The sequence below is a fragment of the Chelonoidis abingdonii genome, chromosome 6, assembly GCF_003597395.2.
Source record: "Chelonoidis abingdonii isolate Lonesome George chromosome 6, CheloAbing_2.0, whole genome shotgun sequence".
NCBI classification, from domain to species: Eukaryota; Metazoa; Chordata; order Testudines; family Testudinidae; genus Chelonoidis; species Chelonoidis abingdonii.
In genome coordinates, this window is record NC_133774.1 from 1,449,548 (window position 1) to 1,475,480 (window position 25,933).

The 25,933-nt window shown below is 46.0% G+C and overlaps 1 pseudogene; it reads left to right on the forward strand.

Moving 5' to 3' along the window:
• The window catches only part of LOC116836365 (NACHT, LRR and PYD domains-containing protein 12-like), a 66,782-nt pseudogene that overhangs the window by 22,651 nt on the left and 18,198 nt on the right, over window positions 1-25,933 (forward strand).

The following is a 25,933-nucleotide window of genomic DNA, read 5'->3' on the forward strand; positions in this document are numbered from 1 at the left end:
CTCACACTGTGGAAGAAATGAATGCCACTCTCAGATTGGAAGCAACAAAATCAGAGACAGCTTTATTCAGGACATGCAATTGCAAGGGAAGAACACAGCTGACAGAAAGCATCTCTGCCTCAGTTTCTCCAGCGTACAAACAAAATCACACAAGCATTTATACCTCTTTGTGACGTGCATTCATTACTGACATCTGCATTTTATTTAGGCTATTTGCTATCTATTCCAGTATTTTCTCACTTTCTCTTCTCAAAACATCGTTATCTCAAGGCTAAGTCACACTGACTATTCTGCTGTTTTCCACTCGCTTTTGACATGAGCCCTGCTTCTACAGATCTCGTGATATTAGGCTAAGACTTGGCAGAACAGTGGCTCTGTCTCTGACATTTAAATGGCTGCACTTAAACCCTCTCTTTCTTTCCCTGCTTCCACAACACACTGACCCTTTCCTTCACCTGAGACTCTCTCCCTCTTTTGAGGGGTTAACAATCTTCTCCTCTGCTATCCCCATAGGCCTCTCATCCCTGGAGCAGTGAGCCTCCTGACTCAGGCCAGACACTCCAGAAAACCCCCACTTTCTGGGTAAGGAAGGGGATTTGCACCTGCAGAGTCCTATCCCACTGAAACAGAGATGGGGCACTTGGAGAGGGTGCCAGAATCAGGAGAGAACCAATTAATAAAACATGTTTTTGCTTGATGGCAGAAAAAAAATATCTGCCCCATACTATTGTGTGTGCTGCTGTTGACAAATTGCATTGTCAATTGCTTGACCCCACTTCAGTTCCTTATTTCATTTTAAAATACACTCAAGAGACTAGTTCTGTGCCTTAAAGATTGAAGCTCCTCATCCAAGCAAGGGGCCGAAAACTAAGTTCTCCAACCACTACTCCACCGGCCCTCCAGGCCCCCACATAATAACTTTGTAATACCGCCCTCCACAGGGGTCAGAACCCAAGTTTGAGGACCCCTGCAGTAATGTGTTTACAAAGATCTGTTTATTAGAGCTGGGCAGAAAATAAAAAATAGTTCTCAGTGAATGTTGCCTTTTTCGCAAATTGTCTGAACAGGAAAGTGTTACACTTCATAGAATCTGTTCTATTTGACTCTTTGGGTAGGATTCACACAGGGGTCAATTTAGATGCCTATGTCCAAAATTCAGATACACAAAACCTCCACACAGCTGCTGCCTAAGCCTATATGTGCCTAAACTCCAGAGGCACCTGTTTTCCTTGGTAAAATCTCCCTGGTGCCCAAATTGCTGCCTCTTGGCATGCACACAGCTGCCTCAGACTTGAGACCGCAAAGCAGCTCAGCACCTACCTCTTGCCTGGGCCCCAGCAGGATTCACCAAAAGTATGTTCCTCAGCAATATTGACTGCCGGGTCAGATCTAGTTGTATAATCAGAGGCCATCTAAGAACATACCTAATAAATCATGCCTCACACAAAGCTTACGGTGATCCCCTTTATCTTAGTGGTTAGTACACCCATCTGAGGTGTAGGAGACCCAGGTTCAGTTCCCTCCTCTGCCTGAGGGGGTTGGAATCCACATCTCCCACCCCTCAGGAGTGCACCCTATCCACCAGGCCATCCTGAGGTGGGACCGTCTCAATCTGTCCTGTTGAAGCTGTACCACTCTGTGTAAATAATCTTGGGAGCAAGGACTGGAACCAGGTCTCGTCCCTTCCAGGTGAGTGCTCTCACCACTAGGTGAAAGGTTGTAAGGGGGCACCATCACCATTGCCTCCAGCCATGTTTTGTGTGAAAAAGATCTGGCCCAGCTTAGGCACCTGGCTCCAGGAGGGGGTTCACAGCTGTGAATCACAATTGGAAGGAGCCACCTAATTCCTTGATGGGGTGGGGCTAAGGCCTCACCCCTTTCCTCAAAATTTCCTATTGGCTAGTTTAGGTGGCTCGCTGCTCAGTAGCTTTTGTGGATCTCATTCTTTTGGCACTTAACGTTCCCCATGCATTATACAGGGAGCCTGGGCACCTAACTCGAGGTTGTGAATTCCACTAGGCAGCAGGGCATGTAGAAGTTAGGAGCTGCAGCACTCTGCCCAAGTGCCCCTTGGGGATCCCACCCCCTGGATTTAGGATCCATCTTTTGGTAAAAGATGTTTGTCTGGAGAAATGATAATGAACAGAAACAGTGGAGTAACTCAGCGGCAGTGTATGATCCCGCCACCCAAGAGGATATTACTACGTTCAGGAAACAGAATTAAAATCTATCTCCAGAGAGTAACATAGACATTTTCTATTCTCCTCTTTCTAGGGAACTACATCAGGATGAGTCAAATCATTCGCATATTTACCTGCTCTGTCAAGCGCTGAAGGAACCAAACTGTAAATTAAAGAAACTAAAGTAAGAAACTTTTTTTTCCCTTTTTAAAACCCTCCTGTTACTGCTGTTATCCCAGCAATGCTGCAGCCGTGCAGCTCTCTGTACCATGGCTGCTGTATTGACCATGTATGGATTCATAGACTCCAAAGCCCGAAGGGAGCTCTGTGGTCATCTACTCTGACCTCCTGTATAGCACAGGCCATAGAACTTCCCTGAAATGTAGTCTGTGTATACTGTAGGCAGCAGCTGCTCACCTAAGAAATTATTTAATCTCAGAGACTCAGTCGGTGAAATTTTTTTTGCTAATGTGATGCCTTAGCTTCCAAAAAGAATTGTACCCCGGCTAACACCATACCAGTTCTTCCATGATCTATGAGCCAATATGTTCAGATAAACAGGATTTATAAGACTAGCTGTAATAGTGCCATCTGATTACTCACTTGTGCTATTAATGGAGTGTATGGCGGCAGATACAATGACAGAATCCTACAAATATCCATCAGCCATCTGTGTGGCTGCATTGTCTGTTGGCTCAGGTACACATTGCTAATGGCTGCCCCACAGGGACCTTCCCCATTGCAAATGCCGCTTTCATGTTGGCATCTCTGCTACTGTGCTTCAGTCACAGTGGCGTGATGATGACTGCTTTTGGGATCATGCCATCCCAAATGCACCCACCCACCCACTGCTCCAGGCCTTCTGCCTCTCACCAATCTGGAGCAACTTCACGCTGCTTCGGCCCCTTGGTTGCAATGAGCAGTAACAACCAAGGCCTACACCCAACAATGGTAGGGGACATTTTTAAAATGTATAATGAGGAGTAAGGTACCTCCTAACAGGAAACCATCAGATCATAACTCATTAGTCTCATATGGCAACTCTGTGTGTGTGTGAGAGAGAGAGAGAAAACCCACCAAAACCAAAAACCTTCAGCAAGGAAGAAAGCTTTGGCCTCCATTAAGTGAGGGACATCCAGGAAACACACAACTTCTTCAGGATGGGAGCTCCTGGGAACAACTTTATCCAATGAAACTGATGTCAAATGAAATAAAAGGTTGGCTGGAGTTTCCAAGGGCTTTATAATTTGTCCTAAGTAGAATGTTGAGCGCGTTAGAGGGCTTATCCCTTAACCCTCCCATTTCCTGTTCCTTCTCGCATGAACAGAAGGCAGCAATACCTGAAGTCCAAAGGTGCAAACAATTTGATGTTTATTGGGATGAACTTCCAGCAAGCATGATTCCAGTTTCCTTCCTCCATGTCCCACTTCCCAGCTTTGACACCACAGAGCCTTGCTTGTGTCCCTGTCCCCATTCCCTGTTCCCATTCCACCCACTTAGCAAAACATGATTCCAGTTCCTGCCCCCCACTTCCTGATTGACTGCAGACTATCTAGTAAAACTTGAGTTCTGCTTAGCTATACCTTAACCAATCATTTTACTGAAATTTAATTAACCAATCCTAACATACTGTAACATGATTATTTAACCAATTATATCCCATCACCCTAATTGGTTTACACCCAACAAAATTAATTATACAGCAGCCAGAAACAATTGCAGAACCAGACAGAGATTATACAGACAAACAATAGGGAAGTGGGAACTACAGTGATAGCACAACAAAGAAATGAAGATTTCACACCCCAGCTATTGATGAGTGAGTTCTTGCCATACAGGATGCTATCAAACTAATTTTTCATCCGACGAAGTGGGTATTCACCCACGAAAAGCTTATGCTTCAATACATCTGTTAGTCTATAAGGTGCCACAGGACTCTTTGTCACTTTTTAAGTTTTCTTTAAGTCTTTTAGTCTCTTCCCTTTCTCTGGAGGTAATGGATTGGATCACATTTTCAACAGCCCAGAACTGCCTTACTTCAGTGTGACTGATGAGGATGTGACCGTTTGCTTCCCAGCTTATGGCTGCCCCTGCTGTTTAGCCACAGGCCTTAGCCTAAGAACAGGGCCTTAGACTATCATAGTGAGAGAAGGCCTATAAACAGGCAGACTGATTTTGATTTTTGTTTTGTACCTCTATGTCATAAACAGATAGTTAAGGGTTAATGTCTCTTTTACCTGTAAAGGGATAAGAAGCTCAGTAAATCTGTCTGACACCTAACCAGAGGACCAATAGGGGGACAAGATACTTTCAAATCTTGGTGGAGGGAAGTCTTTTGTTTGTGCTCTTTGTGTTGTTGTTGTTCGCTCTTGGGACTAAGAGGGACCAGACATCCATCCAGGCTCTCCAAATCTTTCTGAACCAGTCTCTCATGTTTCAAACTTGTAAGTAATTAGCCAGGCGAGGCGTGTTAGTCTTATGTTTGTTTTCTCAACTTGTAAATGTTTGTTTTTGCTGGAAGGATTTTACCTCTGTTTGCTGTAACTTTGAACCTAAAGCTAAGGGGGCCCCTCTGGTCTATAGGAATCTGATTACCCTGTAAGCATTTCCTATCCTGATTTTACAGAGATGATTTTTACCTGTCTTTCTTTAATTAAAACCTTTCTTTTTAAGAACCTGATTGATTTTGCCTTGTTTTAAGATCCAAGGGGATTGGATCTAGACTCACCAGCGATTGGTGGGGGAAAGGAGGGGGATGGCAAATTTCTCCTTGTTTTAAGATCCAAGGGGTTTGGATCTGTGTTCACCAGGGAATTGGTGAAGTCCCTCAAGGCAACCCAGGAAGGGGACGAAGTTTTGGGGAGAACAGAGAGTGCCCCAGACACTGGAATTCTGGGTGGTGGCAGTGTACCAGATCTAAGCTAGTAATTAAGCTTAGAAGTGTCTATGCAGGTCCCCACATCTGTACCCTAAAGTTCAAAGTGGGGGAAAAATCCTTGACACTCTATAACTAGCTAAGTGATAAGAATACACTTAAATTCTTAAAGTATATGCATTTGCAGACAGGCTTGAATATCTATATCCAGCACTTAACTTTGTAATATTTGTAAAGTGGATCAGTCATGAGAGCCTGAAACTCCTCATGCTGAGAGCTACAGTCACTGTAAATAGGAAATTAATCTTCCATATATGCAAATGAAGCTACCATTAACTGAGTGGTTCAAAAGAAGCTTTCGTCAGTGTGGTTAGGATGGCAATACTATTCCATAACACAGGGGGGCTGCTTGATGGGGTGTCAGTGTGTCAATCCCCACATGAATCAGATGCTGTGGGTCTGCAGAAACACTTTGTCTAGTTGGTGACAGGCTGAAATCGCAGGTTTAGCTAATTCTTCTTAATAACGCTGGCAGACAGTTGGCCAGTAGAGGAGCTGCAATGGTGAGAGATAGTAAAAACAATTTCACTTAGGGAAATGCCACTCTTGTCTGGTGTATGTAGGGTAACCAGATAGCAAGTGTGAAAAATCGGGACAGGGGTGGAGTGGTGGGTAATAGGAGCCTATATAAGAAAAAGACCCAAAAATTGGGACTATCCCTACAAAGTCGGGACATCTGGTCACCCTAAGTGTATGGTCAAGCTCAGAGAAAACAGGAGAGGCAGTGGGGGGCAAGGGACCCATGAACTAGCAAAACAGAGCCCATCCCTGAATCCTGAATGTTCAATATTAAGTATCCCACAGATAGTGGCTTGTTATTTGCAGAATCCTGAGTAAAAATGATGCAGCAAGAGAGAAAAACAGGTTCCCTCCAGTCATAAAACTGTAACATATCTTCCAGAGCAGCAGCATTTTCATTATTTCCCAGTCAGATTCCTTTCCCTCTCATTCTTTCCCCTCCTTCGACCCCTCGTTTATAATCAAGTTTCTTTATTAGGGGAAGTCCACGTATCTCTGCTCAGGGGATGGAATTTGGGAATTTTGCCTTAGAATAACATCGTCTCTGGAACGAAGGATCAGGGAGAGCTACAGAGGTATGTGGATTGAAATCCACATACAAGATCATGTGGTCCTCAGCATCCACTACTACAACTCTGTGATTTTATTCTAAGAACAAAGGCATCTTTCTAGCAACTCACTGGTACCCACCAAGGGAACTAGATAGACTGAAGTGTTCATTTTCCTCTCTGTTTATCTGTCTTCTACAGGCTTACTAATGGTCATCTCACAGCCGCTTGTTACAAGGATCTCTTCTCTGCCCTCAGTACCAAGCAGACCCTGACTGAGTTGGACCTGTCAATGAACAATCTGGGAGAGTTGGGAGCGAGGCTGCTGTGTGAGGGACTGAAAGGTTCATGTTGCAAACTGCAGAGACTGGCGTAAGTACAGAACTCAGCAAGGCTGATGGTGTGTCATATCAGTTCCCGGCAGGTACATAGAGAGGCTGAAAGCTGAGTGTCCCTCCACTGGGCATGGCTCAGTCCATAGAATGCTAGTATGTGGGCTGTTGATGTGTTGGGACAGTTAAGGTTCTGTTGTTGCCGTGATGTATTTTAACTTCGTATGCCTGGTTTTCAGATGTTCAAATATAGCCACTCTCCATGTTCTGGGAGGGCCTGAGGCAATCTTAACTCTGCATTGATGAAGTTTTGGGGCATTTAATTTCCTTGTTTTTTTAAGAATAATTTCTCAACACTCCCATGTTCCACAGCCCAGCTCTCCCCTCCACTGCTCCTGCCTCCTCGGCAGTGACTAACCCAGCCACAGTGTGCGCTGGCTCCATGTTGTTCTCTTCACTGCCCTGCATCATTTCCTCATCTCCCATCACTCTGCCTGCCAGCTCAGCCTGGTCCCCCATCTTCAGAGAGATGGGCATAGGGAAGCTCTGCAGGTTGATGAGCTAGGTAGAGGATGCCAGAACAGTGCAAGGACTAGCATGGAATCATTGGGGAGAATTTTTAAATGGGGACAGACACAAGGAGCATGGATGTAGGAGATTTTGTGGGCAGAGCTGAAGCCCTCACTACATGCCTTCACTACTGTACCGTTCTGATCCACTTGCCCTCCTGACACTCCCCTGCACTGCTCTGACCAACTCTTTCTCTTAGGAGTAGCATGGGGAAGATGTCTTTGGCAACATGCTCCCATTCATTGATGGATCAGAACTTGCTTCTATCCCTGCAGAGCTTCCAGCACAGGACTCACAGCCAGGTGCCACTTTCCTGGAAGTCTGTGCAGTGCACACATTGGAGCAGCAGTGCAGGAAAATCAATATGCTTCCTCATCCATATGGAGAAGCGTGTGGCCAGTGCCTTGTGGAAGTTAACCACCCCAATTTCTACTGATGGTGGCTAATGCATTCAGTTTTGGAAAATCTGGGGCTGTTGTGACAGAGGGGTGCTGTTGCCTGGGATCATAAAGGTAGGCAATGTGCAGGAGGTAACTGATGACTTTGAATGCTCGGAGTACTCACATTGCACTGGGGCCATTGATAAGACTCCTGTGTCATGGATTGGATCCCTGCACAAAGCTTCTGAGTTTATCAGTAGGAAGAAGTATTTCTTCATGGCCCGGCAAAACCTGGTTGATCAATGTGGCAGGTTCACTTATATTAATGTGGGGGGATCTGGAAAGGTCCATTATGCTTTGGTCTTAAGACTCCCTCCTATTTTAGGCAAAGTGAAATAGGAACTGTCTCCAAACAGCACCGTGGATATTGCTGGTGTAGTGATGCCGGCTGTCATCTGGGGAGGCCAGGTCTAGCTTCTGCATCCCTGGCCTATAAAGTTTTTCACTGAACAATCAGACAGGAGAAAGAAGCTGTTAAACATCAGCAGCTGCAAAATCTCTTGAGTGGGCATTTGAAATGCTGAAAGGAAAGTGGAGGTGTCCTGTGATATGGGTCCTTGAGCCGTTGAGAGAGATCTCGTTAGTGTTACTGTTGCTTGTGTTTTGCACAACATGTGCAAGAGCCTGGCTGATGGGTAGGAGGCAGAAGTAGGCAGATTTTCAGCCTGTTTTGAACAACCGAGAAGATGATACATCGACTAGAAACAATCATCATGAGAACAAGGGTCAAGAAAGCCTTCTATTCATATTTTGGAAAGTGGACAGCGCGAAGTAGTAACTGTGCCCTGGTACATTGTATGGTTTGTGTCTTCCATGCACTAATATTTAGTTGGCAGCCGGTATCAAACTGGTCCTGGGGCTGGTTTTGTTCAACATCTTCATTAATGATCTGCATGATGGGATGGATTGCACTCTCAGCAAGTTCGCAGATGACACTAAGCTGGGGGGAGAGGTAGATATGATGGAGGGTAGGGGTAGGGTCCAGAGTGACCTAGACAAATTGGAGGATTGGGCCAAAAGAAATCTGATGAGGTTCAACAAGGACATTGCAGAGTCCTGCACTTAGGATGGAAGAATCCTATGCACTGCTACAGGCTGGGGACCGACTGGCTAAGCATCAGTTCTGCAGAAAAGGACCTGGGGATTATAGTGGCTGGACAAGAAGTTGGATATGAGTCTGCAGTGTGCCTTTGCTGTCAAGAAGGCCAATGGCATATAGGGCTGCATTAATAGGAGCATTGCCAGCAGATAGAGGGAAGTGATTATTCGCCTCTATTCAGCGCTGGTGAGGCTACGTCTGGAGTATTGTGTCCCGTTTTGGGCCCCCAACTACAGAAAGGATGTGGACAAGAGGCCCCAGAAGCCCCAGGATCTTAAATCCCTCAGAAACAGTGCGAAGGCTTGGGGGAGTGAAGGGTAACAGAGAAGCTGAGGGAGAAAGCAGCCTGGGAGTGAACCTGGAGGTTTGTTGGATGTGAATAAGACAAGTATGGGAGTGGGGGCGGGGGAGGTGGTTGGGGGGAGAGGAATTGTTAGGGAGTTGAGAACCTCCTCCATGCAGATTCTGACTGACCCCTAGCCTCTCCCATTCAGTCAGGCACATCTGCCCCATCCCTGTGTGTCCCTGAATCCCACTGTCCCCATTGCCATGTGCCCCTGCAGCCTCCCTCCCATTCAGTCTCTGGCTCAGTGTTCTCACTCCACTAGCTCCTGACCCCAGCCCCAGTCTCTCCCTCCCTAGCTCCCCTGAACCCCAGTCTGCAACCCCACCCAGCAGCCCCATGTGACCCACTCTGTGTCGCCATATCCTGTGCCTCCTATCCTAGCTCTGCAGGCTGGGTGCTGTGATGGACACAGCTGCTGCTGGCTATTGCTGAGGGTCAGCCGCTGCTGTCTGTTCTGGTGCCACAGCGGCCTCTGGTAGGCGAAAGGCAGAACTGCAGCACTTCTTGGGCAGAATGTATTTTCTGCACAGAAAAAAATTCTATGCCAGGCATCCAGACATGGATTCTGCACGTGCGCAGTGGCGCAGGATTCTCTCCAAGAGTAATATATTTATCTATTAAAAATCATGACTATATTGCATTTTGGCAATTCCACATTAAGGGCCAGATGCTCAGCTACCTTCAATCAGTAAAGCTCCAGTGACTTCAGAGGAGATTCAGTGACACCAGCTGATGGTCTGGCCTTAAGCATCACTGGAAATTTGGCTGAGATTTCTTAAGGAAAGTCATCTGGTGTCTCTCTGTCTCTCCTTTGCATTTTGTTCTTGTACATAACATACACAACACATCTGGGCCCATTCTAGACATCCTGTTAGTTCTTCCAAAATTCACTGTGATTTAGATCCTAAGCTTCTGAATAGTTCCCCAGCCACATTCTTCCATATCATTTTATGAAAGTCCAATGTGCCAGACTTTTCCACAAACACCAAATCCTTTTTCACTGTTTATTGCATTTGTGCCTTGTCTTCTGACTTCGTTGTTAAAATTTGGCTAATAAAACTTCACTACTGCTGGTGCAGTTCCTTGAGTGTTAACAACAGACACTAGCATTTTTACTGAGAGCAGGGTTAGGGGACATAGTGGTTAATAATGCTGACAGACAATCTGCCATCAGTAGCAATGCAATGGTGAAAGATTGTGCCAAGGTTCCTTCCCCACTCTGAACTTTAGGGTACAGATGTGGGGACCTGCATGGACACTTCTAAGCTTAATTACTAGCTTAGATCTGGTATTGCCGCCACCATCCAGAATTTTCAGTGTCTGGATCACTCTCTTTCCCCCCAAAACCTTCCCCTTCCTGGGTAGCCTTGAGAGACTCCTTCACCAATTCCCTGGTAAGTCCAGATCCAATCCCTTGGATCTTAAAACAAGGAGAAATTAACCATTCCCCCCTCCTTTCCCCCACCAATCCCTGGTGAGTCTAGATCCAATCCTCTTGGATCTAAAAACAAGGAGAAATTAACCATCCCCCCTTCTTTCCCCCCACCAATCATCCCTGTGAGTGGACGTTCCAATCCCAATCCCTTGGATCTAAAAAACAGGAAAAATCAAGTGATATTAAGAAAAAAAGCTTTTAATTAAAGAAAAGAAAGGTAAAAGAAACCCTCTGGGAAGATTAGCATACCAGCTACTCTCACAGACAACAGATTCAAAACACAGAGGATGTTCCCCTGGGCACAAATTTAGCTTTACACAAAAAAATGTTATACACCCAATTTGATTCAATTCCTCTTATTGGTAACATAGACAAGTTACAAAGAAAATAAACATAAACTATTTATGCCTTTCTAAATACCATCTTGTTCCCCCATTGGTTCCTCTGGTCAGGTGTTAGCTAGGCTAGGTGAACTTTTTAACCCTTTACAGGTAAAAGAGGCATTAACCCTTAACCATCTGTTTATGACAGATTGTAACAACAATTTCACTGTAGCCCAGTCTGTGAGATTGGGCTTCCTAGGGCAGTGGTTCCCAATCAGCAGTACGGAGCTCTCTGGCAAGCAGGTTTCAAGGGTTCCGCCAAGCATGGCTGGCATTAGACTCGCTAGGGCCCAGGGAAGAAAGCTGAAGCCCTGCCACATGGGACTGCAGCCTAGGCCCTCGAACACACCACCCGGGGATGAAGCCAAAGCCTGAGCAACTTAGCTTTGCGGTGTCCTCTGTGACATGGGGCCCCAGGCAACTGCACTACTTGATATTCCTGTAACACTGGACCTGGCTCTTATATGCAGCAAACCAGTTGTTGTGGCACAGCTGAGCCATGGAGTTTTTATATCATGGTGCTGGGGGCGGGAGGGAAGAAAAAGGCTGAGAACCCCTGCTCTAGGGTAATTCCATTCTTTTTTAGCATGTGAGATCAACACTGGGAAAAATGAAGGGGGTGGGGGCAGCCTTCTGACTTGGCAAAACTGAGCCCATCCCTGAATTCTGAATGCTCAGTACTAAGTATTCCTTAGAGGTTTGGTTGTTTGACACCGAAGTAGAAATGTGGCAGAAACAGATGAAAAGCACACTCACCCCATCCATGGGACTAAAATATACCTTCCAATGCAGCAGCATTTTCACTATTTCCTAATGAAGTTCCTTTATTTTTTTAACCCTCTTCTGACCACCTATTTATAGTACAGTTTCTTTATTAAGAAAAGCCCAAGTATTTATGTTCAGGAGATGGATTTTGGGAACTCTGCCTTAGAATAACACTCATGCATGCAGACAAGATTATTGAGAGCCACAGATGCCTGTAAATTGAAATGCACACATGGTTATGTGACCTTCAGCATCTACTACCACCATGCTGTGATCATGTTCCCAGAATAAAGGGATAATTCTAGTACCACTGAAGGAACTGGGCAGACAGATGTGTGCTCCTTTTCCATTGTGTTCCTGTCTCCTGCAGGCTCTCTCAGTGTTATCTCACAGCTGCTTGTTGTGAGGACTTGTCCTCAGTTCTCAGTACCAAACCGTCCCTGACTGAATTGGACCTCACACTGAACAAACTGGAAGATTCAGGAATGAAGCTGCTGTGTGTGGGACTGACCCATCCAAACTGCAAACTGCAGAAACTGTGGTGAGGATTTCCAAGTTTCATTTCTGTAAAGAGCTCAGCAGGGTGTGAGACTGGTGTGTGATATCAGCTCCCTTCAGGTATCTGGAAAGGCTGAAAGCTGAGGGCTTGGCTGCACTTACTGTGCTACAGTTGCATTGCTGAGTGAAGACGCTACCTATGCAAACTGGAGAGCTTCTCTCATCGGCATAGGCACTCCACCTCCCTTAGAGGCTTTACCAACAAACGACTTTGCCAACAATTTCACTCTAGATTCAGCCTCTGAGACTGGGGACCCTGGGGAAATTCCAGCCTTTTGTAGTATGGGTCAGGACTAGGAAAAATTGAAGAGGGAGGCGGGAATTGATAATTGGTTAAACTGAGTCCATCCCTCAATCCTGATTGTTGAATACTAAGTAGATCCTAGAGGGTTGGTTGTATGAGATCTGTTTAAAGAACATCCAAGAAACTAAAACATAATTTCCAGTGCAACATTTGCATTATTTCTCTGGGAGATTTTCCTTTCCTTTTTTTGTGACTCCTCATTCATCATAATTTTTTTCTTAGGGGAAGCCTAAGTGTTTGTTCAGGAGATGGAGTTTCGGAACTTTGCTTTGAATTCATGTGTTGAACACAGGGTTGGTGAGAGTTACAGGTGCCCATGGATTGAAATCACACATGGGTTATGTCTCCCTACAAGTCAGGGGTGTGATTCCCAGTTTGTGTACACACACTCACACTAGCTCAATGAGGGTGAGTATAAATAGTGGTGTAGCTGCCATAACATGGGCGGTAGTAAGCTCTCCAGAACCCCCGGGGCATGTACTTGTCACAGCTAAGTTGTGCCACCATTGTCCGTCCTACCAGCAGCTACACTACTATTTACACTCATGGTAGTTCTCATGGAGCTACTGCAGGCACATGTACATTCGTTGGGAATCACACCCATTGTCACGTGGTCCTCAACAGCCACTACTATGACTCTGTGATTTTATTCCCCAAAAAACTGAATCTTTCTAGAAACCCACTGAGGGAACTGGACAGACAGACAGAAGTGCTCATTTCCCTCTCTGTTTATTTGTCTCTTGTAGGCTGATGAATTGTGGTCTGACAGCCAGTTCCTGTGGGGACCTTCCCTCCGTTCTCCGTGTCAAACCGACCCTGACTGAGTTGGATCTTGCGCTGAACATCCTGGGAGAGGCAGGAGGAATGAAGCTGCTGTGTGAGGGGCTGAAACATCCCAGCTGCAAGCTGCAGAAACTGCAGTGAGCATTTACAGGTTTCTTTTCCGTAAAGAACTTGGCTGGGTATGAGGATGGTGTGTGATGTCAGCTCCCTGCAGGTACAGGGAGAGGCTGAAAGCTGAGTGTCCCTCCACTCCTTGATCTGGCAGTGGCTCCCAACATCCCAATGGCCCCTCATGTTTGGAGAGTGGAAGATAAAGATGAGCCCAAACTGGAGTTATAGTTCAAAACCCCTGAAATTGAAGAATAAGTGATCTCCATTATATGATAATTCTATTTTTTTTAAAAATACAATCTCATTCTCTTAGACATAGAGTACAGTCCAGCTTAAACACCAGCGTAATCATCTTTAAACACATTTACATTTATTTAGTTTAAAAACAAGAGGCCCCAGAAGCCCCAGGATTGTACATCTCCCAGCTGTCTGCCTGTGGGAAGGATTCTGTCTCAGGGAGTGTGATGATGCAGTTCTGGCGGGACCCAACTGAGAGTGCCAATTCAGGACCAATCGCTTAAAACAGGGCAGTTACAGCCCAAGGCTGGGGTTTTTCCACCTCTAAGGCAACCAAACCAGCCAGACGAAGAGGACTTTGGTCTCACCCCACTGGCTAACCACAAGTAACACAAGTAATTCCCATAGACACTCCAGTTTCCCAGTATTACCACCAGTGCCACTCGTCATGGTGATGAATGGTTATGAAAACCAACACCCCAATAAAAGAAAAAGGTTCTCTCAATCCCAAATAAACAAGCCCCAGACCCAGGTCAATAGACAGATCAGATCTTACCCGTGAATCACGCTGTTGCCAATCCTTTAGAATCTAAAGGTTTATTCATAAAAGGAAAAAGATAGAGATCAGAGCTAGAATTAGTTAAATAAAATCAATTACATACAGTAATGGCAAAGTTCTTAGTTCAGGCTTGTAGCAGTGATGGAGTAAACTGCAGGTTCAAATCAAGTCTCTGGAGTACATCCCCCGCTGGAATGGGTCATTCAGTCCTTTGTTCAGAACTTCAGTTTGTAGGAAAGTCGCTCCAGAGGTAAGAAGCAGGACTGAAGACAAGATGGAGATGAGGCATCAGCCTTTTATAGTCTTTTTCAGGTGTAAGAACACTTCTTTGTTCTTACTGTGGAAAATTACAGCAAAATGGAGTCTGGAGTCATGTGGGCAAGTTCCTGCATACTTTGTTGAGTACAAGGTGTATCTACCTTCTCTCAATGGGTCAATTGTATAGCTGATGGTCTTTAATGGGCCATCAAGCAGGATCAGCAGGGCTAACACCAACTTGTCTGGGGTGCCACCCAGAAGCATAGCACAAGTTTGAAATACAGACAGTATAGAGCCAATATTCATAACTTCAACTAAAAATGACACATGCATACAGACAGCATAATCATAACCAGCAACCCATAACCTGGTCTTAGACACCTTATATGACCCCTTTTACATAAGATTTGGTGCCACTACAGGACCTTGGTTGCAACCATGTTCTATATGGTCCCAGATCATATCAATAACGTCACACCCCAAGGAAAATTAATGCAGGAAGGGATGACACAAACATCACTGAGTGCATCCCAAGAGCTCCCCATCCTTGGGTCTGTCTCACTACAGCTAGTGTTGGGTTAGAAGCCATACCAGTTTATAACACAAATGGTTTATCAAAGTCATGTTCAATAACATTGCTTTACAAACTCAAGGTAAAACTTGGTTAAAACAACAGTGGATTGGACCTGCTTTTGCCTAACAGAAGTCACTGGCTGATAGGGTGGGCTCTCTGTGCTAACAGCTATTAGCAAGTCTTTCTTCTCCCTGCCAGCCAGGTAATTTGAATCAACACAAATGCCAGCTTTTAACTTCTTAGCTGCTACCAATTCCATGGCTGGACTCTGTCTTACAGAGATACCACACAAATCCAAAGAGTCTGAGGGTGAGAGTTTGCTTGCTGTCCCCTGCATCCTCAAGCGTTCGTCCATAAAACTATTCTGCCCTGAATCACCGGTAACCAAATCTGTCCTCAGACCCTGAAGCACAGACTGCTCACTTAAAGAATCAGAAAGGAGACATTCCTCTTTCAACACCATTGTCTTCCCAACAAGCTGGCCACACACAAGTTCAGAAATCTTTTCCTTCTTGCTTCAAGTTGTCAAACTGTCAGTAGGTAACACAATTAAATCACCTTCATGCTCTCCTTGTGCCCTGGCTAGTATCATTCTGATCAGACAGAGTTGCTACACCCTTTTCCAACCACACATTAGCAACTGGCAAACTACAAGCACCAGAATTGTCTGGCCACTGGGATTTTGCTACGACACTAACTGGATGCAACCTAGTTACAGTGCCATTCTCTCCAGCAGATACAAACTTAGGACCATTCCCTTCCTGGGTTTTAGCTGAATCCAGAACCAACTCTGAGACAACTGCACTATTCTCAGCCATCACAGGCTGAAAGGCACCGTCTATCTGCTCCACAGACGAAGAAAAACTGGAGACACATTCTCCTTCACCAGATATATAGCTTGGGATTTCATTTCCCTTGTCCCAGCACACAGGGCTGTTCACAGACAACTACTTGGAGACTGGGGCAGCTCCCTCCACAGGCAAGTCAATACCCCTGACAGACACAGGCACATTTCCTTCACTGCCACATTTCTCCACACAGGAAACAGGTAAGGGATAGGGACACTCATCTTCCACTATCCCTGTCTTCCCAAACTGCTGACTAGGCAAAGTCATCAGCTCACAAGGCTCCCTAGGCTCCTCTAAGCTTTCCCTACCAGGCACATTGCCACTCCCAACAGATAAGCTGCTGCTTTTTTCACTACACTGAGCTACTTCTAGCAAATCACAGTTACCCATTTCAGGTTCGCTTTTACAAGCTTCACTAGCCACCAATTCATTAGCCATCAAAAATCTACCCTTTCCTTCCTCAGTTAGAGCTTTCACCTGACCATCTACTTTAATCTGCTGCTGAGAAACATTTTCCTCACCAATGAGATCTTTCTGCTCTTGATCTACCTCCAGATTCTCTTCTGAGACATTAGACAGACATTCAGAAACTCCATTCACAGCCACACTGCTTTCTTGCACAGACACACAGCTATTACCCACCAGGTTAGAATCCCCCTCTCCATGGCCATAGCAAAACTGGTTAAACACAGAAAACTGCCCAGAGTAATACCACATATTAACACAGTTATAAACTGGATTTTCAAGAGGATACACTTTCTGCAGTTCTTCCATTGCTTTTTTGACTTGGAGTTGGAGTCTAGCCATCTCCTTCTCAGCAGCCAGAAGCTCCTTACGTGCTTTTTCTTTTCTCTTAGCAGCTTCTTTCTCTCTCTCTCCTCTGCCTTCTTCTTTCTTTCATCAGCTTCTCTCTCTCTTAGCAGCCTCTTTCTTTCTCTCAGCAGCCTCTTTCTCCAGCTGGGCCAAGGCTTGCTTCTCTTTCATTCTAATTTCTGCCAGTTTTTGTTCATGTTCCAACTGCAGGCTGTCCTTCAGGGGTTGCAGTTTCATTGATTTTGCTGATGCTTTCTGGCTCATGGTCACTGATCTTTAACCAACCAAACTCTCAATCCCAAATTTCAAATTTGAATAGTGTGGGGTTCTGACCAAAAGCTTAACTGACCTGGTTCTGTGGATCGTAGCACGACTATGCCACTGTGACGATGCTGTTCTGGCGGGACCCAACTGAGAGTGCCAATTCAGGACAAATTGCTTAAAACAGGGCAGTTACAGCCCAAGGCCAGGGTTTTTCCACCTCTAAGGCAAACCAAACCAGCCAGACAAAGAGGACTTTGGTCTCACCCCAGTGGCTAACCACAAGTCACACAAGCAATTCCCGTAGACACTCCAGTTTCCCAGTATCACCACCACTGCCACTCGTCCTGGAGATGAATGGTTATGAAAACCAACACCCCAATAAAGGAAAACAGTTCTCTCAATCCCAAAAAACCAAGCCTCAGACCCAGGTCAATATACAAATCAGATCTTACCCACAAATCACACTGTTGCCAATCCTTTAGAATCTAATATCTAAAGGTTTATTCATAAAAGGAAAAAGATAGTGATCAGAGCTAGAATTAGTTAAATGAAATCAATTATATACAGTAATGGCAAGGTTCTTGCTTCAGACTTGTAGCAGTGATGGAGTAAACTGCAGGTTCAAATCAAGTCTCTGGAGTACATCCCTCACTAGAATGGGTCATTCAGTCCTTTACTCAGAGCTTCAGTTTGTTGGAAAGTCGCTCCAGAGGTAAGAAGCAGGGTTGAACACAAGATGGAGATGAGACATCAGCCTTTTATAGTCTTTTCCAGGTGTAAGAACCCTTCTTTGTTCTTACTGTGGAAAATTACAGCAAAATGGAGTCTGGAGTCGCATAAGCAAGTTCCTGCATAATTTGCTGAGTACAAGGCGTATCTGCCTTCTCTCAATGGGTCAATTGTATAGCTGATGGTCCATCAAGCAGGCTAGGCAGAGCTAACATCATCTTGTCTGGAGTGTCACCTAGAAGCATAGCACAAGTTTGATATACAGACAGTACAGAGCCAATATTCATAACTTCAACTACAAAATGACACATGCATACAGACAGCATAATCATAACCAGCAACCCATAACCTGGTCTTAGACACCTTATATGACCCCCTTTACATAAGATTTGGTGCCACTACAGGACCTTGGTTGCAACCATGTTCTATATGGTCCCAGATTATATCAATAACATCACAGGGAGGAAGAATTCTTCCTGCACATCCTTCACCCATGGAGGGAGTTGCCTGCAGCTGAACACCTGCAGAAGCTGGAGCAGTTCTTTGGTTTGCCCAGCTGGCTGTGCTGAACAGTGCATCATGGGACTTTTATTGTGGTCCCCTTCTGTTCTTTCCTGACTCCTTTGCTGCTGCTTCTGCCCCTGAGATGGGGAAAGAAGGGAACAGACCCTATGCTTAGGGAAGTGTGATGCTATGGTTGTGCCCAGCCACTGAAGGGAGTGCAAGGAGAGGGAGGCTTCCTGTGCTGTACCCTCCCCTTGTGCACTTCTGAGCAGCTTGGCTCAGCGTGACCTGCAACATTCACCATTTTCAGCTCCTGCCTGGCTGAGGTGTCTCTGGCCTGTGGAGTACCTGCAGCGGGAGCTGAAGCTAGACTCAGCTGAGAGAAGCTACCAGTTTGTAGAAATACCCTTGACAAGTAACCCTTCTGGGGGAAAAAACCTTTACAGTCACTAATGTAGCAAGAACCCCTGAAGTAAGTGGATGTTATAGCCCTTCGTCACACTGATCCAAATCAGGGGAGTAGGCAGGGCCAGAAAATAGCGACAGTTTCTTTCCAGCACTCCTGTGTATCAGACCCTTGTCACCTGCTGTTCGAAGAGAACTAAAACCTTTCGTTAAATGAAGCCCTCTCACTCTGGAAGAGAATTTGGCAGAGAACTGGAGGAGGAGGTGTCTGCACTTCCAGATGTTCCTGGAAGCAAATGTCCTCACAGAAAAAACAGTGAGATCGACCTTCTCTGTGCTGCTGCATGTGGGATTCATAGTGGGACCAGGTCGATGATTTTTCCTCCCAGAACCCTATTGCTCTATATGACCTCCAACTGGGGGAGAGTGAGCTGGCAAACAAGGCTTAGGGGTGCCTCTGTTCTCTGGCAGGGGAATCTGGGCAGTGGAAGCTGATCTGTGTCTATCAAGAAGAGAGGGCTTGATTCTTTGTTTGGGATGGGACATGGGAGCCTACTGATGGGCAAGTTTGCACTTTTGCTCTGGGAGGTTGTGACCCTCGGCAGCTCTGTTTTCACACCCTACATAGTGCAATAATATTTATGCAAAATATGCTTTGTGAACTATCATATGATCACTAACAACATGCTGGTTATTAATATCATTAAATGCATGGGTTAATGTTATATGTGAAGTTCTGAATTCCCCCTGCAGGATGTTACTAAAATTTGTTTGACCCAGACAATCTGGGGAGTGGGTAAATAGGTTTTTTCCAGACAAATGAAAGGCCAGTGTCCCCATCCATCCAGGTGCAGTCACAGATAATTGGCAATCACCGTCCAGTAGCCATTCACTGGCATATTGGAGGCTGCAGGGACAGATCAATTTGTATTGTAGAAAACACCAGTGGGGAAGAAACCAGCATGGAACCTTCTCCACAACACTCAATGTTGTGAGCAAAGGTGCCAGCGCACAGAACTTTGAGAAGGTTACATTTCAGATGTTCACTGGATTATAAAAGAGAGTGGGCAAAGAACTCCAAGTTGCCTTTCATCTAAGAAGACACAGGAACCAAGAAATTTGTACTTGGTGGGAGTTCATGACCAGGGGGTTGGTCAGTCTTCATACTGGAAGGAAGTGTGGGAAGAATCTTAGCTCGTAGTTTTGTTAAATCTTAGTCACTAGAAAGCGTTTTTCATTTGCAGCCATTTTGTGTTTATCTTTTATACCTGAATCACTTTTTCATTAACTTTTTCATTTAAAAGCAAAACAAGCTTATGTAATCTAAAATGGCCCAGAGCTGTTTGAAAATTAATTGAAATGATTCTTAATTCCAGTTAAAGTAATCAGCTGTACTTTTGGAAGGGCAGGGGCCGGGGCTGGGAGTTCTGCTCCTTTCCCCACTGCCCCTCCCAGTAGGGAAGGGAGCAAAACTCCCAGACCCTCCTCTTGTCCTTCTATGGAGCTGCAGCTCCAGCTGTGTGCCACAGCAACAGCCCCACCAGAGGAGAGAGCTGGGGGGTGGGGTTGGGGGTTCTGCTCCTTTCCCTGCTGGGAGGGGCAGCGGGGAAAGGAGCAGAATGCTAGCAGCTCCTGTGGCAGCTGTACAGCCAGCCTCCAGCCCTCCCCCACCCCAAACCCCATCTCCGGCGCAGCAGGAGGAGGACAGAGCCCCAGCTAACTTGGGATGGATGTGGGGAGTGGACGGGGAGAATGTGGGGGCTCTGGGCTGGCGGAGGGGTGGTGAGCAGTCACATGGAGGGTCACGTGCCCCCTTTAGCTGGTACCCCCCCATACTGGTGAGACATGGAATTTACTTGCACCACTACCTTGTGGGGTTCAGGGCCCAAGGTGACACAACCCCTCACTGCTCAGGATTGCATCCCTGAACATGGCAAAGATGTTGCACTTTTCTCAAGAGATTTTCAGGTGCATTTGGGACCCACATGTCTCAGACTGGGGCAGCCACTTCAGCAGTGGCTGCTGGTTCTCAGCTCACTGCTACATGTGGGGTTGGAAGCTGGCAATACATCCCAGTGAGAGCACTAAGGGGACTGCAAACTGCTGTGAATAGTCAGTCACTAATTTCAAAGTTAGTGATCCATGTGAGAATATTGCTTGGGAAAGGCACTTCCAGAACTGCAAGGTGAGACCTGTATGTTACGAACCTGGGGGCTGCCAAGTGCCATGTATCTCATGTGACACTCATGCATTTGAGAAACCTGTCACTCCTGCCCACATTTCAGCTGGAATCTCATGCGTGCAGATGAGAAGGAAGCAGGAAGTGTAATTCCTGCTGCCAAGAGCTATAGGTCACTATTGCTTCCTATTTTTGGAAGCAGGAACGAGGGAAGTAAATGTGCTACAAAACAACAAGGAGTCTGGTGGCACCTTAAAGACTAACAGACTTATTTGGGCATAAACTTTCATGGGTAAAACACTACTTCTTCAGATGCAGCTTCTTCAGATAAATGTGCCATGTTACCTGTTATGGATTGTGTTTTCAATGCACTGATGCACACAAGGTATGAAATGTACACCTGATGTGTTTGTTGTTATGAGATGTTTTCCTTGGGGAAATGCCCTGGTTTTCTGACATTTGGGGTTTGCTCCTCCAGTTCCAGACGCGACAGGGGAACTGTAACTGAGTGTTTCCTGGGTATGTGCCTTTTGCCTTTGAACCTGTGCCCCTCCACACTCTGGAAGGTGACATGCTGGGCAGCAATCGGAGCTGGATATTGTCAGAGATCAGAGAGGCTGATCTGGCATTTAGATCTGATCATGGACAGGCCTAGGTTCAGTCTGATCATCTCTGGGAAAAAGTTCCCCATCCAGGGTGCGAGAATGCTCTGCCTGTGCCCCTGGGAATCTGACCTGAGCATTGCAGTGCCCTGGGCTGTGTAGTCAGGGTGATGGATCATGGTGGATGAACAGTCTGAAACAGCCATGCCCTGAGCTGTTACAAGTCTTGTAAATTAGAGCTACTGCTAGGGTTTCTAATTAAATCCTGAAATGCAGACAGCTGCAGCGGCACAGGAGCCAGCAAACAGAGCTGCTAACAGGGGAGTTTCAGTGGGAGTTTCCAGGGGGAGGTTCCAGAGGAGACTAAAGCAGAGAAACCAACAAGCCAGAAGAGGGAAGGGGCAGGGGTCTGCCAGCAGCCCAGGCCTTGTTGGTGGCCTGTGGTGCGGTGTGAGGCTTGGACTGCCAGGCACAGAGTTGGAAGGGCATGATTGAGACAGAGGCAGCAGTGTAGAGACACACTGAGGATGACGGATGCGGAAGCTGTGGCATGTACATGGTCCTGGAGGGGGCACCTGAAAGGAGTTTTGTCTGCATGAAGTGCCGCCTGATAGAGCTGCTGGAAGAAAAGATAAGAGGACTGGAGATGCAGGTGGAAACTCTGGCTGAGTTTAGAAGGGGTTTGAGCAGATGATGGAACACAGACATGATGAGGCACAGGGGATAAGCTCAGACGATGCAGATGGAAGCAGGACCAAAGAATTCTGAGGGAGGGCTGCTGGGTGAGGAAAGTGGACAGTGGAAGCATGTGACTAGGAGAACCAGGCAGAGGAAAAGACGGGCCAGCGACGGAGAAATAGAACTCAGGAACAGGTTTGCTGGGTTGGAAAATGAAGATGGAGCACAGCAGGTGCTCGCTGAAGGAGAGAGGGCAAGGAAAAAAAGAGGCGAGCGGCTAGTCCTGCAGAAGGAGGGAGGAGTCAATGGAGCAAACACCAAGTATGAGCCCTAGGAGGATTGCAAGGGCGAATACGAATCGAGAGGACTTGCGGCCAGCTGGTGCGGGGGATAGACCGGAGAATCACACTGTCGCCAGGAAAAGGCAAGTCTACGTGATTGGAGACTCCTTACTGAGAAGAATAGACAGGCCTGTAACTAGACCTGATCGGGAGAACAGAAGGGTGTGCTGTCTGCGGGGGCTAAGGTACAGGATGTGGACCTGAGGCTGAAAAGGATCCTAGCGGGAGCGGGAAAGAATCCGTTGATTGTCCTTCATGTGGGAACGAATGATACGGCTAGTCACTCGCTGGACTGTATCAAGGAGGACTATGCCAGACTGGGGAAGACGCTCAAGGAAATCGAGGCTCAGGTGATCTTCAGTGGGATTCTGCGGTTCCTAGAGCGGGGCAACGAAGGAGCGACAAGATTATGACGATTAACAGATGGCTCAGGCAGTGGTGCTATAAGGAGGGCTTTGGGATGTACGGTCATTGGGAAGCATTTACGGACAGGACTGTTCTCTCGGGATGGACTTCATCCTAAGTAAGGAGGGAAATAGACTTCTAGGATGGAGGCTCGCCGACCTCATTAAGAGAGCTTTAAACTAGGAAGTTGGGGGAGATGGTTGGGAGATGTCAGGAGATCTCCACGCCGGAATTTAACCTGGAGAGGGAAGTAAACAAAGTGAGAGGGGATACCCTTGTGGACCGAAGAAGAATTGACCCAAGGAGGAAAAGCGGAGTTGAAACTAGACTAACAGGTGATGCTGGTGGTAGAAGGTCTGTGCACAACGACGGGGTAAAGAATGTCACTGACGCCAAACGCCAAAAATTAAAATGTCTGTACACTAATGCGAGGAGCCTAGGTAACAAGATGGAGGAACTGGAGCTACTGGTGCAGGAAGTGAAACCGGATATTATAGGGATAACAGAAACCTGGTGGAATAGTACTCATGACTGGAGTACAGGTATTGAAGGCTATGTGCTGTTTAGAAAAGACAGGAAGAAAGGCAAAGGTGGTGGAGTAGCCTTGTACATCAATGATGAGGTTAACTGTAATGAAATAAGAAGTGATGGAATGGATAAGACAGAGTCTGTCTGGGTAAAAATCACACTGGGTAAAAAAGCTACTAGAGCTTCCCCTGAGATAGTGCTTGGGGTGTGCTACAGACCGCCGGGATCTGATTTGGATATGGATAGAGACCTCTTTAATGTCTTTAATGAAGTAAACACAAAGGGAAATGTGTGATTATGGGAGACTTCAACTTCCCAGATATAGACTGGAGGACGAGTGCTTGCAAGAATAATAGGGGTCAGATTTTTCTGGATGTGATAGCGGATGGATTTCTTCATCAAGTAGTTGAAGTACCTACGAGAGGGGATGCCATTTTAGATTTGGTTTTGGTGAGCAGTGAGGACCTCGTAGAAGAAATGGTGGTAGGGACAACCTTGGTTCGAGTGATCATGAGCTGATTCAGTTCAAACTAGATGGAAGGATAAACAAACGTAGATCTGGGATTAGGGTTTTCGACTTCTCGAGGGCTAATTTTAAAGAGTTAAGGAAATTAGTTAGGGAAGTGGATTGGACGGAGGAACTTGTGGATTTAAATGCGGAGGAGGCCTGGAATTACTTTAAGTCGCAGCTGCGGAAACTGTCGGAAGCCTGCATCCCAAGAAAGGGGAAAAAAACCATGGGCAGGAGTTGTAGGCCAAGCTGGATGAGCAAGCATCTCAGAGAGGGGATTAGAAAAAGCAGAAAGCTTACAGGGAGTGGAAGAAAGGCGGGATTAGCAAGGGAAGCTACCTTAGTGAGGTCAGAACATGTAGGGATAAAGTGAGGAAGGCTAAAAGCCATGTAGAACTGGACCTTGCAAAGGGAATCAAAACCAATAGTAAAGGTTCTACAGCCACATAAATAAGAAGAAAACAAAGAAAGAAGAAGTGGGGCCGCTATACACTGAGGATGGAATGGAGGTTAAGGATAACCTAGGCATGGCCCAATATCTAAATAAGTACTTTGCCTCGTCTTTAATAAGACTAGTGAGGAGTTTAGGGATGATGGAGGGATGATGACAAACGGGAATGAGGATATGGAGGTGGATATTACCGCATCTGAGGTAGAGGCCAAACTTGAACAGCTTAATGGGACAAAATCGGAGGGCCCGGACAATCTCCATCCGAGGATATTAAAGGAACTGGCGCATGAAATTGCGAGCCCGTTAGCGAAATTTTAAGCAATCGGTAAACTCGGGGTTGTACCGTACGACTGGAGAATTGCTAACGTAGTTCCTATTTTTAAGAAAGGGAAATAAAAGTGATCCGGGTAATTATAGGCCTGTTAGCTTGACGTCTGTAGTGTGTAAGGTCTTGGAAAAATTTTAAGGAGAAAGTAGTTAAGGACATTGAGGTCAATGGTAATTGGGACGAATTGCAACATGGATTTACTAAAGGTAGATCGTGCCAAACCAACCTGATCTCCTTCTTTGAGAAGGTGACGGATTACTTAGACAAAGGAAATGCGGTAGATCTAATTTACCTCGATTTCAGTAAGGCGTTTGACACGGTTCCGCATGGGGAACTGTTAGTTAAATTGGAAAAGATGGGGATGAATATGAAAGTTGTAAGGTGGATAAGGAACTGGTTAAAGGGGAGACTCCAGCGGGTCGTACTGAAGGGTGAACTGTCAGGCTGGAAGGAGGTTACTAGTGGAGTCCCTCAAGGATCGGTTTTGGGACCGATCTTATTTAACCTTTTTATTACTGACCTTGGCACAAAGAGCGGGAATGTGCTAATAAAGTTTGCGGATGACACACGAAGCTGGGGGGTATTGCTAACACGGAGAAGGACCGGGATACTATTCAGGAAGATCTGGACCACCTTGTAAACTGGAGTAATAGTAATAGGATGAAATATAATAGTGAAAAGTGCAAGGTCATGCACTTAGGGATTAATAATAAGAATTTTAGATATACGTTGGGGACGCATCAGTTGGAAGCGACGGAGGAGGAGAAGGACCTTGGGGTATTGGTTGATAGCAGGATGACTATGAGCCGCCAATGTGATATGGCTGTTAAAAAAGCAAATGCGGTTTTAGGATGCATCAGGCGAGGTATTTCCAGCAAGGAGAAGGAGGTGTTAGTGCCGTTATATACGGCGCTGGTGAGACCCCACCTGGAATATTGTGTGCAGTTCTGGTGTCCCATGTTTAAGAAGGATGAATTCAAACTGGAACAGGTTCAGAGACGGGCTACTAGGATGATCCGAGGAATGGAAAATCTGCCTTATGAAAGGAGACTCAAAGAGCTTGGCTTGTTTAGCCTGGCCAAAAGAAGGCTCGGGGGGATATGCTTGCTCTATATAAATATATCAGGGGATTAACGTTAGGGAGGGAGAGGAATTATTTAAGTTTAGTACTAATGTAGGCACGAGGACAAATGGGTACAAACTGGATATTAGGAAGTTTAGACTTGAAATTAGACGAAGGTTTCTAACCATTAGGGGAGTGAAGTTCTGGAACAGCCTTCCGAGGGAAGTAGTGGGGGCAAAAGACTTATCTGGCTTTAAGACTAAGCTTGATAAGTATATGGAGGGGATGTTATGATGGGATAGTTTAATTTGGGCAATTGATCTTGGATTATCGGCAGATAAGTCTGCT